Genomic DNA, 14,386 nt, shown 5'->3' with positions numbered 1-14,386 from the left:
CCGGCCCGGCCCGGCCCGGCCCGGCCCGGCCCGGCCCGGCCCGGCGGGGCGAGGTGCGGCTGTCCGGGATGCCCCGCAGCCTTCCCGGCACCGGCGGGGCCAGCCTGGCGAGCCGTCTGAGCCCTCCTGGGAGAGAAAACTTGTGAGTTTGTGGGCTTTGATTTTTGGGGACGTCAAGGGGAGACGTCTTCTCTCTCACGGCACATTTCCTTACAAACGCACACATGCACGCCACGTTTCATCTTTGCAAGGAGTAAAAATAATGAAATACATTCTGAAAAGCCGGAGCGGGAGGAAAGGGGGAAGCACAAGCCGGGGATGGGGATAGGGTGCACCCCGGAGATCTCTCTCTAGCGTTACCTGCGGCTGCCTTCGCAGGCATCTCTGAAAAGGGACGAGCCGCCGGGAGAGCGGCAGCGAAGGGAGGTGGCCGTGACTGGGCTGGGAGTGGGGCCCAGGGTCTCCCCTAGAAGCCCCTCCGACCCATCTTGCTGTGTCCCTGCCCTCCCTTCCAGCTCCCCTCCCCAGTTCTCTCTGCTGCTGGCACCTTCCTTTGCTGCTGCTGGGAAGCACCTGGATTTGTCCCCGCGGCCGCAGCGGCCGGGCAGCAGCCAGCCTGCTCAGAGCCCACTCCGCCCGCATTAAACTGCCCATTCAGGAACGTGTTTCTGCGTGGCTTCATAGGACAGCTTTTATCTCCCTTAAATAAAATTACCGTGATATTAGTAAAATCAATATTTACCATGGATTCAGGCTAGTATACCTATGTCTCTTATTTCTCCTCTTGTGTTTTGTCAGCTCTGTGGTGATTCTTCTTTTTCTCGTTCTGTTCACTTTAATATTATCATGAGAGATCTAATATCCTGTATTAATACTCTAATATTCTCTCTCTTTTCACTTGTTTCCCTGGTTTCTTTTTCTACTTGTTTTTGTTGACCTCTCTGACTCCACATATTGCATCTGCTCTCCATTTGTCAAAATGCTTTTTTTTCCAAGAGGCAGTTGGATAGTTAGCGCAGCTGGATCCTTTCTAGGAACTGGGGGTTTCACCTCCTCAGATGGTTTTGTGTTGTTTTGGGGTTTGTTTTCTTTCTTTTTTTTTTTTTTCCTAAAAATAAAACAAGAGAAGGAACTACGTATGAACAATGTTCCAAAATCAACAATAGTTCACACTACCCAATCTCATTTTAGTTACCATCATCTCAGGCAAAATGATGAAGAAAAATTCTTTTAGGACAATGAAATATGCAATTTAATATTCAATTCTTACCACTGTTTCTCTATGATCTCTCACAGTATGATTATATAACTTTTCATAATTTTTCTTGCTCATATCATTGGATAAAAATAGAACTCTGTAGCACATAGAGTATTAAGTTAGGAGATTCATAATGTAAACATGTCTGTAACAGATAATTCAAAAATTATTGGTTTTCTCTTCTTGGTTTAATAACAAAATACTGGAATTTGTTCAAGAACCATTTTTTTTCATACTTGTGTTAGAGACTAGAGAAAAACAGAAAGGATATGTTACATTTTATTTTAAAATACAAATGGACCTTGCATTATAAATCCTGATTTCTAATGGGTCACTGGAAATTCTGCAGCAATACCAACAGTAGTAACATTCTTATATGAGTCGCTGATACTAAAAACATTAGAAATTAAAAGTGCAGTTGTGGTATAAGCCAATGAACACAATATGTAAACAGCACAGAATAAATACCAAGATGTGTTTTGCGCTGCCCCTGAGCCACACATTGATTTATATGACTTTAAAACCTGATGAATTGTTTGTTTGTTTGTTTGATGCTTTTCTAAAACTGATGAAGATTTACTAAAAAAGCAGTCTAAATGTAATTTTTTCCAAGGAGACAGTGTTGAAAATAAAGCATGTCCTTACACCCATGAAGAGCTCAGTGAAACAGCAAAATGCCATACTGACCCATCCCTCAGCCCCTCTGGATGCGTTGAAATCCTGGAAGTTTAGTCTGATAAGAATATAAACCAATTATGGGAACATTGCAGACAAGCTTCTTGCTGGAGCACAATCCCATCTCGCTGAAATAACAAAACTGTGGGGTCCTTTCTCCCCTAATCCTTGTCTCAGTCCAAGTTAGCTGCACTCTAGTCTGTGGAGTCAGTACAGTACAACAGCCTGTCAGGCTTGGGAAGACAGCGAAGCCCCAACCCTAACAGGGTGCAGAAGTGCTGCTACCTTCAGCAAGGCTTGGATTTCACCCCCTGCAGCGAAAGGTCTTCCCCTGGCTCAGAATTCCTGCTGCCACCAAGGCTAAATCCAGCTCCTCATCTCCCCAAAGCGCAGTGCCATTATCACCGCATTAAGAACAAAAACTGACACTGTCAATTACTTCTGGGAAAAGATAATAAGGAGCTTTTTAAAGCCTTAGAACTGTTCGATTATAGCCCAGTTTTAGACCCTGGTCTGGGGCTGGTTTTTTTATGTTCTCTCTGGCCACTCAAGAACGACTTTTGGTAGAAATTCGAGTTCCCTTGAAGCTATCATGTTACAATTAGTATTCAGACATGTAAACCAAAAAAAATAAGACTAAATGAAATCATATTTGAGAGACATTTTGTAACTTTCAAAGAGAAGGATAAATAATCAAACGATTTTGCAATCCCTAGTTAGATTGATCTTGTTTTACAGCTGCTGAGCCTGAAAGGATATTTAAGCAAACTAGTGCTGGAAACAGAACAAAATATTATGATAGCACTGCAAACTTTTGAATCCACTCTCTGATCAGCTACTACGGCCCTATGATTGGTGTTTATTATCACATTTGTCAGCATTTCATTATAAACACTAAAGTGTGGAGGGTTTATAACTCAGCTATAAAAATTCCCTCTAAGATGAAACTTGTTAAGTGAAGTTTTAGTCCAACAAATTTTTTTTTCTTTTACAAACTTTAAAATAAAATAGTTTTTGAATTGTAGAGGTACTAAGCAAAAGTAATGGAAAAGTGGTCTTGATTTCTTTTTCAGATTGGTGAGTCTTCTCAAAAAGAATTTCTATATTACCCTACTGGTCCTTTCAATTTACTTCGACTTCTGATTTTTTGTGTGGTTTTTTTTGTTTTTTTTTAATTAAAAATACCTAAAATACTGAAGCTTAAAATGTGACTTGTGCAGGCTGAGTCCCTGTTTTCACAGGAATTTGATGGTTTACTAGGCTTGAATACTACTAATCTACAACAATGACAGCCAAGCTTTTCCTAGAAATAGAAGAGAATAGTTACAAGGAATAATAGGTGTGCTGGTTATGTTCTTTTTGTAATACAGTAAATTGGTGCTCTTTCTAAAGACTTGCTAAATATAACCAGTTCAGATTATTTGCTCAGCAACTTTGCTGCAAAAAAAAAAAAAAAGCTTGTTTCAGATAGTGAGATGAACATTTTTCACTGCAATATATCCAGAATAAATTAATTGACAGAAAAAAAAATATTCAATTGTAATTGCCTAGAATTTTAGCTTTTTAAGAAGTACAGGTCAGAAATTATTTTTTAAATTGTGCTCAATCCAAATTTTGCCTTTCTCATTCTCCATCCTAGTTTCAGTGATTACCTTTTGTCTGGCTGGCAATGAAGTTTAAGCCTTTTAATTATTCACAGCTACTACTCTGCTGATCACCAGCTTCACTCCAGTTCAGTGGTCCTTACATACATGAAATGCCTATTTCTTTGAAGAAGTCGAAATAGGGCAGTAATTCTGTTATCTTTACTTTTGTAGCACAGTTTTCCACATTAATATATACTTACCAAATTGTTGTGTGTATATTATCTTAGTGTGGCTTTTGCTGCTCTCTAAAGCTTCAGGGTCACAATGGTGACACAGACCATGTCCTGCCATGCTGAGGGGTTTTGAATGGCTCCCACACAAAGCTATTGCACTGCAGAAGGACAGGCATCACTACTGTCACACATGACTTTATTTCAAACAAATAATCAGGCACTCTGAGCTTCTAGGACTGTTTATGTTTTTGTCATACCTCTGTCATAATTTCAGAAAGACAAAGAGTATCCTGTTGATTTAACTGTCTCTCCTTAGTTCTGAAAGCAGATGAAAGATAAAAATTGTCCCTATGAGTTCCAGTTCCATCTTGTCTTGCTCCAAGCCTTACAGGGGATCAAGGACAAGTAATATATTTTATGATTTTTCCACACAGCAAAGAGGAAATCTGTGTATGGAGAGTCTTCAACATAAACACATGCACTGAGAGAAGTTGATTCAGATGTTGATATTTCTTTTTATTTCTAGCATTGTTTATTTACTATGCAGTCTTTAACCTAGTTAATGATTCCAACTTTTGAAACTTAACAGTTATCAGAGGGAAGAGTGGTATGTATAGAACAAAGAATATAGGAAAAAACATACCACAGCAACCACTATTACTGCTTGAACTTTTCAGGTTTATGTGGGATAGATATTGTCTCTGATCTCACTAAAAGATAGTTTAACAAAGACTTTCAAAGCAACCAATTATTTATTATTTTTCATTATTTTGTGTGGCCAAGATGAGGTGTCATATGAAGATCCTGCTGTCACTGCTGAAACAAAAGTTGTGACATAGCCAATATTTTGGTGTTTGATGGTGAAATGGAGGTGTGCAGCTCCACCAATCCTTTTCAGCTGTGAGTAGTGATTACAGTGAAATTATTTCTCATATCCAGTGTTGCTGGGAAACTATATTACACTTTACAGTGCCCTGGGTTTCCTACTCAAGCTCTAAGGGGCTTGCCAGGGCTGCTTCCATATGGAAATGTGTGTAAAGAAGGCACTGGGCCTTGTTCCCAGAGCCCTGCAGTAGGAAGGGGACAAGTCATCTCTCCTGGCTGTAGCTGGGCTCTTGTACTGCACAAGGTGTATCCTTTGAAGGCCTTTTTAATAAATACCTACTTTATTCCTTTAACACTGCTCTAGGTAGCTTCTGAAGGCATCACTCTTCAAAGGAGTGTTTCTGGGTAAAGTGCCATCTGCACCCTAAAAAATATACCAAGAGACTAGAAATATAAAGAAAAGTTTCATTCAACAGAAACTTTTGCAAGTGTAAGGGAAGACTCAACAAAGCCTTGGCACCCTCCTCCAGCCCTAGACCTGGTAGCTCTTTGAATTTGCCTTTTAACGCCGCGCTGCTCTGCTCCCCTCCCTCCTGGCAAACAGAAGGCCCTTATGCTACAAAGAATGTCTCCTTTAGAACACATTTATTTGGGAAAAGAATGTAAAACCTGATAAAGCTAGATCCAGCCACAACTCAGCAGATTTCATGTTGCAAGTGTGCTATATTTTCTATTAAAGCTGGCGCCAGCGATCAATTTCTGCCATTCAGTCCACTCCGTGTGGTTGTATATTTTCTTAATGAGGATCTGAAATCAGCCTCTTTCACTCAACTGACAGTCTGCCAGAATTATGCCATCTTTCCAAATGCAGACATCATATGATCCATCTGTTGTCTGCAGCCATGCAGGGGAAATATTTTCCAAGGAGAAATGTGGGTTGGTCCCAAAAGTATGCAATTATCCAAGCGCTGAAGTGTTTCAGATGTTTCAAGGTGCTCTTGGGCCTCGTCTTGGGCATTGAAGCTCCTATGAAGTCTTTCAGAATAATGTACATAACTAAGTCATTGAGTTGCCAGAAAATTTTCAGCGTACAGGAGTAATTTTTAAATTATTTTTGAATAACTTTGAGCTGAATCAGATATTTAGGTCTCAGCAATATCATCTGGGGACGTTTATGAGTACTCACATTTGTGAGTACTACAATCTTAAGTAGTTAACTTTTTTGTTTTAATATTATCATATACAATACCAAATATAAAGAGTATTAAGTGAATATGCATTAAAAATGTTTTAATCTATTTTTATAATGATTTAATTATATGCTAGAATACTGCAGTAACTCTGCAACGTCATTGATTCTCATAACTCTGCAAACTACCAGATGCAAAAGAAGTTGTAGGATGATGAATAATAGCAATGGAGGAAAAAAAAGGAAAATATGATTGAGAGACTGTAAAATGAAGGGCTATCTCAGATCTTTCTCTACCTTACATGAAGGCGTGTGGAATTCATTTCATATTACATCTGACTCTGCTTAAATTTTCTTTGCAGATATCTTGAATGTTGCCAAATATGATTAAACTGATAGTTAAGCCCTCATCAGGTGCTGCCTCCTTGACGTACAGAACCCAAATTTTAATCATGAGCAAATGGAACTTTGTCTGAAGTACTGATAACTATGCTCAAACTACTAAACCAGTCCTTAGTAAGATGGACTTCAAGTCCAAAGGATGCAAACACCTTTACCAGCCCCAAGGTGTTAAATTTGGAAACATCCATCTATTTATTGCTTTATTCTGTCAGCTGTACTTGGGCTGAAAACAGCAAAAGTCAGTTCTCACTGTTATATGTTTCAGACTTCCAGGAAAAAAATATTTCAGCATCACTCTCAGATCACAACTGCCATCCTATGGACTGAACCCATTATGCTGAGGAAGTTCTATGATGCAAATAGCATGGAGAGAAATAAGTTTATTTCTATAAATAAAGCTATAATGAGAACACACATCATTCAACATATTTTAAACATTTTAAATGTGCAGGCATATCTCCTGAAATACATAAACTGAACCAAACCAAACAATGCCCAAACAAACAAACAAAACAAAACCAGATAAGTTTCTCATATTGTTTTTGTGAGTAGTAGAAACATGAATCTTTAGTGTACCATTGGCCAAATTATTTCAAGGATCCAGTGCATGAGCCAAATATTTGACTGGAGAGCATTTTTGTGTATAAGACTAGTGATTTTTGCCTTCAGGCTGGAAAGAAACGATAAATACCTGAGAAGGACACCACAAAGAAAAAGTTCTAATGATATTCACTTCAATCCTGCTTCATCTTACAGAACACAGTTCTTATGAAGCTATGGATCATTAAATAATTATTGTTAGGGCTTCTGAATCACCTCCATAACACATAAACATCAAATATCACCCCAAAGATGAAGGGCTACCTCAGAGATGAAAGAGAAGATTTTATGCACAAAATATTTTCTTTTGCTGAAAACATCCAGAGACAGGTTTTCAAATGAAAGAAAGTCTACACAGAAGTTGGCAATGATCACCTTGCAGTAGCATGGCGGAAATGCAAGTGACACCATGGAGGCTTCTTAGTGAAAGCCTAGGGAAAACAAAAATCCCTATTTGCTGTGGTTTCTTTCTACTCAATGTATAATGCTACTACCGCCTGCATGGCATTGCTCTCCTGTGTCTGTATTGCAAATGGGCTGGTGCTTATCTGCATAAAATGTGGTGCCACAGCTGTTACTGGGGAGCTGTTAATCCATTCGCTTAGAATTTGATGCCCTTGAATAGTGCCTATTCCAGCATGGATTTCACATGCCATTTTCAAATGCTCTTGAGCAAAGTTCAATGGCAACTTTTTGTCATATAATATTTTGCTAACTTCTATGAGTTAAGGAGCAGCAGAAATCCTTTTTTCCTCAATGAAGTTTGGGAGGGATATGTACAAAGGAATGTAATGCCTCCCATTCCCATAACCACAAGGAATGAAAAAGCATCTTCTACCTCTTTATAGCAGTGTAAATTGTTTCTGATACACATTAGATCTGTGGGAATTTGAAGGGCTGTTTCTCGCAGTAATAGATGAGTGACTGTATTGCCTTTTTTCCTCCTGTCTATATGCTTTTGGGTTGGCCCTTTACCCTTAATGTGCACAATTATGAAGTGCTTCCTATCGTACATCTGATTTAGCTTTAAGAACTTAATTTCCCAACAGTGCCTCTAATCTTTAAAGATGGTTATTTTTCTTATTTTTTGGATGAAATTTTCTACCCACAGTGAATTCTGTGAGGAAATGGTAGGACTAAGACAGTTAACCTGCCAGCTACACTAACAAATCAGATAGTTTGACATCTAGACCAGACTATTAGTTCCTGCAATGAACTGACAACATGAAACCACAGATGGAAGGATTAGGTGTTGCAAAATTTTACCTGCCAAATTGGAGGCTATGTTGTCCTCTCAGAAGAAACAGCCCATTTTGGGATGCATCCTCAAGAAGGAGAATGTGGCAGCTGTTTCACTTTTTGCAGCAACATGACACAGTGTTATAGGAAAGAAAATGCAGAGAGTTATCTCAGTTGATTGAAATGAAGCCAAATGACAGTGTGCCATACCACAGCCACTCAATTACATACGTTGAATGTAGATAAAGTTGTAGTTACCCATAATGGACTTTGGCCAAAAGACAACATCATGAATCTTTCCAAGACACTAAAGGATTTTCACTGACCAAAACTTTAACATGTTGGCAGATAACTGCTAGGTTGAAGGCCATTTGGGGATAACAAAAATAGATCATACATGTCACTGTAGATAGCATATGGCTGTAAGCCACTGAAATATAATTGATCAAACTTCTATCTCTTTGGACGGAATGATGAACATTATACTGTCAAATAACCCAGATTCAGCAAAAATTCCTGCAGACATATGTCATTCCAATTACTTAAATCTCTGATACAGTGATTACAAGCAAGCAGTGCAGTAAGTTCTGTGAGGCTGTAGCTTGTTTTAGTACTTGTTTCTTTTTTATTAAAATGGATGCTCTAAACACTATGCATTCTTGTAGAGAAAAGGATTGCAAACTGAACTATAAAGTTCACTGTTTTGAATTAAAGCTCTTGCTGTATTCCACTGAACATCCTCTACCTTCAAGATAATTACATCATCTGCTGTTGCCAAGTGCTGCATTAGTCCTTTTCTAAAGTGTGAAAAACAAAGCGCCTAACATCAAATCAGACATTAGAAAATATTATAAGTTGCTCAAATGAAATTAAGTGAGACATAAACCTGAACATATTTTAGAGTCAGAAAAGTATTTTGGAATTAGATCTCTGCTCTGACTTTGAAAAGCCGGGCCATATTTTACTGCTTAGGGTCCAGTCCTTATCTGCCCTACTGAGCTCAAAGCATCCTTGCACTTACTAGGTCAGCAATAACATTTCTACTATGCAGCAAAATGTGGATGTTTTGAAGACTAAAAATTAATTACAATCTTACTGGAAAGGATTATTGTATTAATAATGAAAAAGTCCACAAGTTCAGCTAAATATTAGAGAACAATGACTGATGCTTTTCTCCAAAGGCAGCCTTTCTTACATATCTCTTATTCTTTTAGGCTGGAGGCAGGATAATTTTTATTTTATTTAAAGTTTAATTGACCCTTTTTAAGACTTGATCCAAAAGCCACTGAAACAGTCTCCTTGACATCAAAGGATTTTGGACCGACTCCTTAATGAATGTAAGCACAAATGTTCTAAAAGGAGAAACAAATATTTCTTTGCTTCTGACATGAACTATTTTTAGTGCTGCAAGGTCAGATAGTAGATTTTGGCATGAGAATGTTTGATATAGATACTTTTCAAGGCAGAAGCAGTACAGTATTTTGCATAAATACAAGTACAGATGTTTGTTTGGAGGTCAGAGTTCATAAATAGTCAAGTATGTACACAGATACACAGTGAATGTGTGCCAATTTACTTTAACATATCAATAAACTACCTCTCTGGAAAACTGCCTTTGGAATTTAGTACCTGAGATTTGTGCTCTAGATCCACTTCATTGTTGGCCTACTATATGATCTTTGGTCAGAAAATAAAGCCAGGATCTGCACCAATGGACAGATCAGTCCCTTGTGAGCAAGGTAATCTAATCATCATCCCATATTCTGGAGGAAGGAAAAACAGATTTGGGCTGTAAAATGAGAAGTAATGATGGATAGCAGATCTCTAGGCATCATAGTTGATAGCCCATAACACAAAACAATTATCATCTCCCCATGTAGAAAGGAATATGTAAAATTTGGTGTATGCTGACTGCTTTTTCTGAGAGAAAATACAGCCTGGAAGAGATGGAAATAAACCTCTGCTCCCTCAAAAGTTTTTCTAGCTCTAAGTAGTGTCCTTGGAAGTAATGTAATTGTGAAGTGAGATGGATGTTCATTTCTGTGAACCTTTCCCCTCCAGGCTCACCTCCTCTGCATTGCTACATTCAGCCCAAGTGGTCTATGGCCTGGAAGAGAAGATGGATGGGTTCCAACTTGGAGACCTGGCATCCAATCAGCCTGCCAATGAAAAAAACCCATGTCCTTTGCCCAGGAAATCATATGTGAATGTTGGGATGACCTTCCATGCTCTTTCCCTCACACCAGAATTTGCTGTCTGCTTCAGGTGTAAAAAACAGCTTATTATCCTGTCTATTGAACTGCTATGTTCATTTATGAATTATGAATTATGGTTACTTCTCACATGACCTCTTTTTCATTTTCATCTGTGAGATTCCAAGAGCACCTGAAATCCTAAAGGACACCACATGTAGTAGGAAGCACAGGGTTGGGGGGAATTTCCCCAAGGTTGCAGAAATGGCTAACAGGGTAAAAGCCCATTTTCACGCTGAAATTCTGGCTCTATCGCTCTGATACTAATTGCTTGAGCTGTGGGGTATTTGAGTCCACCTGTAAGAAGGAGGTTTTATGGACTGCCTTATCAATCATCAGTGCTGGAGGTGCATTCTCCCCCACCTTGGAAGAAAAAAGCAGAATTTGTGGCTAAAAGGGACTGAAGTTTAATGCAGTTTCCTTGGGCCAAGTGTATTGAGAAATTGAATATATATAGATTTGAGTAATGTGTTGGGAGCAGGAAGAATACAAATATATATATATTTATATAGTTCAGGAAAGATGGAAGAGATGGAAAAGAAAAAAAATCAAAGGAGCTGAAATAGCCAATAAGCTCCATTACTAACAAAAATAACTGTTATCCCCTGGGGTATAGATAAGATTGTTTTACTAAGTGGTCTTTTCAGATATAGATGTGAAACGGCATAAACAAGACCCAGAGCCATAATTAGGGGCAGAACTCCACCACAGCATTAAATATGTTGATCTCTTGTGATGTAAAGGACTGGTCTTATCTAGGATACATGAGAGGAGAGGATACTACTCAGGCTTTCACAGAGGTACTTAGGATATGCTTAAACAGCCCCATCCACAGCCACGAATTATATCTGGATCTGAATAAAAGATTTTATATAAAAACACGTGTTGAAAATAATCTCAGATATTAATTTATTTGGAGACCTGTCTTCTACGTGGGACTGCTGGTTTACCAATAGGTATTTTTCGGCCTTGCATGGAATCGAGAGCTGGGAGGAGAGGATGGATGCAGGAGACGCCGGAGCGCGGGGGGCGCAGCGCTCCCTGCCGCCGGCCCAGAGGCGACGGGAGCGGCAGCGCACTGGGGACACTGGGAGCACTGGGAACACTGGGAGCACTGGGAACAACGCTGTCGCACCCTTTCGTGGCAGCGAGCTGCTAGGACTTTTACATGAACGGCCACATGACAACGACCTTAAAAATGAAATAAAAATCATTGTAGCAAATTTGACAATGAAACGGACTCGTTAGAGGAACTCCGGGTTATTCTCTGTTTTCCAGAGCTTCTGAACGAAGCGAGTGTCAAAGCGCCGGCAGCTGGAAGCCCATCCGTGGGAAGTGTCCGTCTGTCCGCGGGGGATCCGTGCGCCGGATCTCTCCCCAGCACCCAGCACAGCCGCCCCGCGGGTGGGCAGCGGCGCTGCGGCCGCGTGGGGCCACCTCCGAGAGAAAAAACCCTCGGGGCTCGCTGAAACACGAGCGAACAGGGCCGGGAGCAGGAGGGCAATGCCTCACCCGAAACTCGGGTGACCCAGCCTGACGGGGCTCCGAGGCGGCAGCGACCCGCCCGGAGGGCGGCGGGGCCGGCGGGGAATCGTGCCCTCCGGTGTCCGGAGGGGAATCGTGCCCTCCGGTGTCCGGAGGGGAATCGTGCCCTCCGGGGGCCGGCGGGGAATCGTGCCCTCCGATGTGCGTAGGGGAATCGTGCCCTCCGGGGGCCGGCGGGGAATCGTGCCCTCCGGGGGCCGGAGTGGAATCGTGCCCTCCGGTGTCCGGGGGGGAATCGTGCCCTCCGGTGTCCGGAGTGGAATCGTGCCCTCCGGGGGCCGGCGGGGAATCGTGCCCTCCGGGGGCCGGCGGGGAATCGTGCCCTCCGGTGTCCGGAGGGGAATCGTGCCCTCCGGGGGCCGGCGGGGAATCGTGCCCTCCGGTGTCCGGGGGGGAATCGTGCCCTCCGGGGGCCGGCGGGGAATCGTGCCCTCCGGTGGCCGCCGGCCGCACAGCCCGGCCCGGCCCCGCTGAGCCGCCCCAGCCCCAGCCCCGCCGGCAGAGCGCAGCCGCGCCCACCCACGCCGGGCCCAGGTAGGAAGGACGAATGACGGGAGATGCTTGTCAGCTTTTCCACGTCCTTGGTTGTATGAGCTGCCGCGGTGATAGGAAGGAAAAAAGGTGAAAGAAGAGGAGAACTGGGTCCCGCTCTCATACACTTTATATATTCATTCTGCCCGTTTGCTGCTGCTGAGCAGAAATTTGTACCAGGGCACAGGGAGAGTTGTCAGCCTGCTTCCCAGTGTGCTTTCTACACGGAGCAAATGACAGCATAAACTCTCGTGGGCAAAGTTGCCAGATGCACTCTCATCCCTTTTGAAGGGGTATGGTCCTGACCAGGCTTTCACCTAGAATCCATAGGATTCTATATATAGTATACCTGGCCACGGAAACTAGCAGGGAAACTTTGATTGATTTCCATGGTCTTTGCAACATAAAGGTAAAACCTCTGAGAAAACACCCGACTGAAGGTTTCAGCATCAAAAACATGCAGGCAGGCTGTCTCTAGGCATGCAATGTAAGACATTGCTCACTGTTCCAAGGAATCGGAGCAGTGAGTTTTACCACAGTGAGCAGCCTTTGTGACCTAAATTACATGTGTATGTGCTTGCTGTATGGGGAATACAGAACAGCCTTACTGCAATCCAACTGTAATTTGTGTGTATGCACAATCTGTTTAACACATTGATGAGGGGCAACATTGTAGTTACAACCACTAGATCTTGAGTGCACTAGTTCTTAAAGTTCTGCACTGATTTATAAATGGGAAGACAAAATTCGGCCTTTCATTCATTCATTCACTCTTTGAAATCAAGTAAAGAATCAACCTTTTGACCTACTCCCCACAAAAGTCATGATGTTTCTGCCTGGTTAAGGCAGATATTGCTTGTCCCATCCTGTGAGTGTCTCAACAGTTAATGGTGCCTACAGAAGGGTTGGCATCAAGGTGGGGCCATCCCTTTACAGCTAATTCTCTGTGATCCACCATGACTACAGTGATCATCATAGACCAACTTACTCTTCATTTCTTCCTACCAGGAGTTTGTAATTTATTTAGCTCTGTGTTCACAGCCATACCTGCAATCTAGATGGCTGCTTTACCAGGGTTGTACCTTTCTGCAGAGGTGACAAAATGCTGGAATGTTCTGGGTCCTGCCAGTGTTCCGTGCAAGAGTGTTCCATGACATATATTTTCCTGAGCTGAGGCCCAGGGAAGCTTGCAAGAATGGACCTGGAAGTATCTCTAGAAAGGTCCTGGACCTGTTTGCAGTTTTCCTTGCTACTGCCAAAGAATGAAACAGGGTTGAAATTCTGCCCGTGGCGTCAGGAGAGTTCTTACCTAAGCCAAGCCTATGCATAGAGAAAAACAGGACATGATGTCCTTTATCCCATGCTCTAAAGTGGTCTGAAGAACTACCTTAGTTGAGGTTCAAAACAGATGGTTTAACACTGCATAACTAAAATACAATTATTATTTTAGTGTGAAATGCAAGGGCTTCACCTCAATCCTCATCAGAATTGTAGATTTCAAAATAAACCAGAATTTAATTGATTTTCTTTAATCTCTGCTCAGACTTCACTCCCCTTCCCTTCTGACATGTGCTCACACTGAAAAAGATCAACAGTACATGCATGCACACACAAACACATCCCCACATATAAACACACCAGTATGCCTTTCTCTCTCACACAGACCCCCAGACATGGCTCTCTGAAACATCCACCCTCCTCCCAACACAGCTCCACACACTCCAGCACTAGGCAGGTTTGCTGCCTGCCAGCAGGCCTGGGGGATCCAGGAAGGCTCCCACAGCCAGCCCAGCCCAAGTCCCTCAGGACAGATCATTGCCACCACAGCTTCTCTGGACCCTGCACTCCTGTGTGAATCTTAGCAGTAACATCATAGGCTTATATATATGCCTTTGCTCCTGAGCCCATAATTTGGGAGTCAGAGTTAAACCAAAACCCAAAATGAAGATGATGGAAGGGGTGAGGCAGGGAGGGTTGTCCTGGTTTATGCAGCAGTGTGCTGGTCACAGGTAGAACCACATGAGTCCTGCTAAACACTGCTGGTTTCTTTT

At 42.0% G+C, this 14,386-nt stretch overlaps 2 long non-coding RNA genes across 9 annotated transcripts in view; one reads left to right on the top strand and one right to left on the bottom strand.

Moving 5' to 3' along the window:
• Positions 1 to 14,386, bottom strand: part of LOC146768168 (uncharacterized) — a 117,720-nt gene that overhangs the window by 102,593 nt on the left and 741 nt on the right. For 4 of the 8 annotated variants that reach the window (XR_014953237.1, XR_014953238.1, XR_014953239.1 and 1 more), the window contains exon 2: positions 8,035 to 8,123. The exons of the other annotated variants lie outside the window; for them this stretch is intronic. This is a non-coding gene — a long non-coding RNA (uncharacterized LOC146768168). The remainder of the gene's footprint in view (positions 1 to 8,034; positions 8,124 to 14,386) is intronic. 8 annotated transcript variants of the gene reach the window in all.
• On the top strand, positions 18 to 10,752 carry LOC146768169 (uncharacterized). The gene is made up of 2 exons (XR_014953247.1): positions 18 to 142; positions 10,069 to 10,752. It is a non-coding gene; the product is annotated as an uncharacterized LOC146768169 (long non-coding RNA).

Source organism: Lonchura striata, chromosome 2 (assembly GCF_050655825.1).
Source record: "Lonchura striata isolate lonStrDom1 chromosome 2, ASM5065582v1, whole genome shotgun sequence".
In the NCBI taxonomy this organism is placed as follows: Eukaryota; Metazoa; Chordata; class Aves; order Passeriformes; family Estrildidae; genus Lonchura; species Lonchura striata.
The sequence above is the reverse complement of the archived record's forward strand: the minus strand, read 5'-3'. Positions and strand labels throughout refer to the sequence as shown.